The sequence below is a fragment of the Pinus tabuliformis genome, chromosome 4_2, assembly GCF_031772625.1.
Source record: "Pinus tabuliformis cultivar Carrire ecotype Pingquan chromosome 4_2, CPIR1, whole genome shotgun sequence".
In the NCBI taxonomy this organism is placed as follows: Eukaryota; Viridiplantae; Streptophyta; class Pinopsida; order Pinales; family Pinaceae; genus Pinus; species Pinus tabuliformis.
The window spans coordinates 441,808,052-441,814,051 of NC_142304.1; positions in this window are offsets into that span (position 1 = coordinate 441,808,052).

A 6,000-nucleotide genomic window follows, 5' to 3' on the forward strand; every position below is an offset into this window, starting at 1 on the left:
AGTTATGGTAGGATTTGGACCTTCTATTGTATTGTTGCATGGAAGATGTAACTCACCTATATTCTTTAAGGGACCTTGACTGCATGTTGGATCTAGTTTGGAAATGTCGCTAAGGTCTCTAGGAAAGGGGAATGGCATGTTCGGTTTACACTGATCTAGATTCTAATTCAAGTTGCTATCAATCCATCTCTTGGTGCCCCTAGATAATGGGAGCACTATAAAGGACGTAATCCACTGAACAAGATCTGGTCTAGGATAAAGCCGGAGAATGTGGGCACAAAGTCTTAGGGCCTCCTTATGTAAAGGGTTATACATCTTTGGTTAATGTATTGGAAGAAGGGTATGGGTCCTCTTGAACAGGTGATGAAATGTCTCACAAATTTCACAATAAAAGGGGCAACATAAGATAACATAAGATACGATCATATATAATTATATTATGTCTAATAAATGACCACAAAATTAGGTCAACGAGACTTCTAAGTATAATGGTGTCAATACAAGGGGAGTACCAAACAATATCCTATATAAAGAACAAGAGATAATTAAAAACATAATGTTTAGATGCCCAAACATGGAAGCCCTTTGATTTCAAGTGTGCATAGCCTTAAAAAGGAGTTGGGACCTAGGTCATGGTCCATTAGAGTTATCTCTCCTAACACTCAAGGCCAAATGAAGAAAACTAAAGATAGAATGATGCCTTGAGGGGGAGGTATGGTAGGATCTGGATATTCTATTGTATTGTTTCATGGAAGATGTACCTCACCTCTATTGTTTAAGGGACCTTGACTGCATGTTGGATCTAGTTTGGCAATGTCTCTAGGAAAGGGGAATGGCATGTTCGGTCTACATTGATCTATATTCTAATTCAAGTTGTTATCCATCCATCTCTTGGTGCCCCTAGCTAATGGGAGCACTATAAAGGACATAATCCACAGAAAAAGATCTGGTCTATCATAAGGCTAGATAATGTGGGCATGAAGTCTTAGGGCCTCCTTATGTAAAGGGTTACACATCTTTGGTTAATGTATTGGAAGAAGGGTATGGGTCCTATTGAATAGGTGATGAAATCTCTCACAAATTTCATAATAAAAGGGGCAACATAAGATAAAATAAGATACAATAATATATAATTATATTATGTCTAATAAATGACCACAAAATTAGGTCAACGAGACTTCTTTGTATAATGGTGTCAATACAAGAGGAGTATCAAACATTATCCTATATAAAGAACAAGAGATAATTAAGAACATAATGTTTAGATGCCCAAACAAGGAAGCCCTTTGATTTCGAGTGTGGGTAGCCTTAAAAAGGAGTTGGGACCTAGGTCATGGACCACTAGAGTTATCTATCCTAACACTCAAGGCCAAACGAAGAAAAATCAAGATAGAATAGTGCCTTGAGGGATAGGTATGGTAGGATCTGTACCTTCTATTGTATTGTTGCATGGAAGATGTAACTCAACTCTATTGTTTAAGGGACCTTGACTGCATGTTGGATCTAGATTGGCAACGTCTCTAAGGTCTCTAGGAAAGGGGAATGGCATGTTTGGTCTACACTGATCTAGATTCTAATTCAAGTTGCTATCGATCCATCTCTTGGTGCCCCTAGCTAATGGGAGCACTATAAAGGACATAATCCACTGAACAAGATCTGGTCTAGGATAAGGCTGGAGAATGTGGGCACGAAGTCTTAGGGCCTCCTTACGAAGACACTTTTATTAGTCTACTCAACCTCCACCTGCAGTGGCAATCCCATTGCATTGATACACACACACACACACATAGGGAAGAGAAGCCCTTGGTACTCAAATATATTTTATTCTTCTTCTTTTTAATAGAAAGAGTGTATCTTTTAAATTCAATATAAAATATTGAATCAGCACAAGAGACAAATAGTCTAATGACCATCAAAGGAGACAAATAGCCTAATGATCATCACAAGAGATACATATAGCTCAATGTATTTAGAGACATAATTTAAAGGTTTTATGTTTTCCAATAAACTACATAGAAGCATTTTATGAAAGTGTCTATATTTATATACCCTTAAAAATGACTCTTTTTATCAAAATGCACTGGAAATACATAAAAACCTAAGGATATTAAGGGAAATCATGCCCACTTTGGGCTTCTTTGATGGCAATATTTTCATTCATTTGGATTCTAATACCTTGTTCAGATCACATGTTGTTGGGTCTTCATAAACTAGCTATATTGTTGAGATTTAATGCTACTTATCCTTTACTAAGCCAATGGATTTTGTAGGATGACCAACAAGGCACTAAAAACTATGATAGAACCTGACAATAATGTTTTAATGCATGTCCAATTCCATCATAATTTTGTTAATTCTTTGATTCTAAGTATCCCAATTGGTTTCAATTTTTAAGTGTTTAGTTGGTTGGGTCTTCAATTGTACATCAATACAAGAAATTGTTGTATATAAGCCATCCATTTACTATAGAGACTTCTTAACACTATGTGTATCTCCATGAACCCATAATTTGCATGATTTCTAAAATGGTTATAATGCTCTATCATGCTTTTCTATGAGTTGTGAGGGAGATAAAAAACCAATAGGTTGAGACCTTGGCAAACTTCAAGGTTTATGCGATAATAAGTGCCATTGCAAATTAGCTACCTAGAAGAATAGGGCTGACAAAACTCAATATGAAGGATATCCAAAATAACACCTCTGATACCATGATCCAAATTAAGTGGGTCCACCTTCCCAACTACTAATTCTAGATTCCAAGCAGGTGGATAAACTCTACCTATGAAATTCCTAGTCTCCACTATGACAAATAACGTGTTGCCTTTAACACAACTTAAAGAAATACCACATGCACTATGAGGAAGCGTCATATCACATATATTACATACATTAATAGTAGAGGAGAAGAAAGGACAAGTGCATAGAGATGGTGGGGTTAACACCCTTTACTCATGACATGCATTTGATGCCTACGATCCTTGCTCAAGCTATTAAAAGTAATTCAAGGTCACCCCATTTTTAACTAGAACCGCTTTATCCAAGTACATAACCAAGTTTTCCATTCCTTCTACCTTTGAACTATAAAAGTAATTCTCACTTATTTCATAACTATTATAGAATTTCTAAATCCAATATACAAGGAATGCACCTTTGTTTGGTTGTTTATGATCACTTTGATTCCCCAAGAAAATAATTCTTATTAATTTCATCTAGGATCTAGGATCACCTACTCAAACCCTCCCTACTACCCCCCCAACCCCCAATATGTACCACCACTACATATATCTCTTCTATTACAAGAAGTGTGGCTACTCATATATATTGCAATAATGTGTGTGTGTGTGTGTATAGGGAGGGGAAGCCTTAATACCCATATATTTCACGTTGGTACGGAGGGGAAGCCTCAATACTCACATATTTCAACTAAATTTAGAATTATGTTGGGAAGGGAAGTCTCACTCAAGACCTTGTTATCATTTTAATCAACCTTGATGTTGCTCGACTTGCACATGCAAACATTGTTATTGGTACCACTTTGCATCTTACAAACTAATTCAATTAGTTGGAGACTTTGGGTCAAAAATATTTCATATCATGAAAATGCATATTATTTAATTTTAGCAAAATTGAATAGACTTAATAATATTGAGATGAATAAATAGAGTTTACATGGTCTTGAAAACATCAAAACATATATATTTAGTGTTGAAAAGTGTAACTAGGTTTGGTCTTCATAATGACATGTAATTATGATTTTATGTAATGAGATGTAAAGAAGAAAAATAAAATTATTGTATTGACTTGCTTCATGGGTTTCATGAGCAAGAGATTTTATTTTTGAGTCAAGACTCCCATTGAGAGTCTTTAGGATTTATTTGTCATCTAGTCATAAAATGTTAGAGTCATTGTCATGTAATGAAGTCATGTTACACTTTGTAAAAGGTCAAACTTGTCTATGAAAAGTATCCTCCAAGACCTTGTCACTTATCCTCTTCAAGTCGGCCTACAACAATGAAAGAACATTCTAGAAGAAGTTGGCCTAACTCTTAAGATCGTGTTAGCCTAATGGACATGAGAAGAAGTGTATATACAACCTAACTCGGCCTCACTTGAAGACAAGCAACTCAACTTGCATTCGATCAAGCAGAAGTGCGAAGAAGAAGGCTACAAGGAGAAGTGCGAAAAAGTGAGCAAAAGGGTTTTCTTATGGGGCAACGAAAGAGATTCTTCTGGGCATAACGAAAGAGTTTCTTCTAGTGCAGTGAAGAGAAGATTCTTCTGGGGCAGCGAAAGAGGTTTCTTCTGGGTAAGCGAAGGAGAGGTTTCTTCTGGGGCAACAAAGGAAGGATTCTTCTATATGACTAAGCTAGAGATCTAGAGACCGAGTTTCTCTAGTGGAAACCAATGAAATCCTAGAGACCGAGATTCTCTAGAGGAAGTCAAGAAGGAGCAGTATGAAAATAGAGACTGAGATTCTCTAGAGGAAGTCAAGAAGGAGCAATATGAAAATAGAGACCGAATTTCTCTAGAAGGAGCTAAGGAGAGCAGTTTGAGATCAAGAAGAAAGTCAAGGAAGGGAAGAGGAAGAGCATCAAGGTTAGTGACAAGGATCTTGGGAGGATACTAGAGTCAAGGGTTTGTGTCATGGTCTTGGTACTCGTCAATTGAAGATCTAGAAGAAGAATTTTGATCAGGTTTTCCTCTCAAGAGGTGAGAGGTTTTGGCCCTGGCTGACAAGCCTACATACTGTGTCACTTGTCTTTTATTGTGCATATTGGTAATTGTCTTGATGAAAAGAACATAATATTAACATAACAAAGAAAATACTATAAGTTAAGAAGTAAAAGTATATCACAAGCAATTATCAAGCAGATAAATCTTTTAACTATTCATGCCCTAGATTTATCAACATGGTATTAGAGCTTAGGTGATGAAGACAAGAAGGGGCATTCAATCAAGTAGACACACGAGAATCAAGCTTCAAAGAAGGATCGAAGAAAATCAAAGGGCTAACAAGGGCAAGATCTTCAAAACCCTAGATCGAAGAAATCTACGCCAACAAGAGTCTTGAAATTATCTTCAAGAAGGAAGCAGGAAGAAAGACCGAAACCATCGAAGCACTTCAGAGATCATCACTCATACATCACCAAAGAAGTGGAAGCTCTTCAAATCTAAGGAAGGTTAGATCGAAAGGAAATCTTCTCTCTATTGAAGAAAGGATCATCTGAAGCAACATCATTATCAAGTTGAAGATTCTATCTTCACAAGTAAGTACATTTTCCTTATTCTAGTAAAAATGACTTCATGTTTCAAGGAGAACCAAAAGTTGGTTGGGATATCAAACTTCCTTGTATGGAAAAGAAGGATAGACATAGTCCTTGAAGTAAATGAAGTCATTGATCATGTCCATGGAAAGGTCTCCAAGCCATCTGAATAACAAGCATTATCTAAATACATGGAAAGGGATCTCAAAGCTCAAAAGCTTCTATCAAATATCCTCTCATTTCCCATGTAGCCATGCTAGAGACATCTATAGAAATATATGCTAAGCTGGGAGAACTTTTCTCTAAAAGAATGATAGAAAAGATCATATCACTTAGATCTAATCTTTATAAATTGAAGGTGTCAAAGGATGAAGGGATATCATCATGTCTCTCAAAATCATCTCAAATAAAAGGTCAATTGCAGGATCTAGGAGAGATGGTATGTGATAATGAAATGATATTCATTATTCTAAATGCATTGACTGATGAACAAGGTAACCTCATATCTACTAGGGAAGAGGAAGCTATCCCATTCACCAAATTATGGTCTCTCTACAAGGCAGAAGAAGACAGGTTGAAGAAAGGAAGTAACAAAAGATCAAATAAAAGGGATCAATCAACAAAAGGAAATTTTGGAAAGTTTGGTCCTCAAAAGAAAAGGAAGAACATGGCTAAAGAAAGATGTTATGATTGTCTGAAACTTGGGCATTATAGAAGAGATTGTCCTAAACGCAAG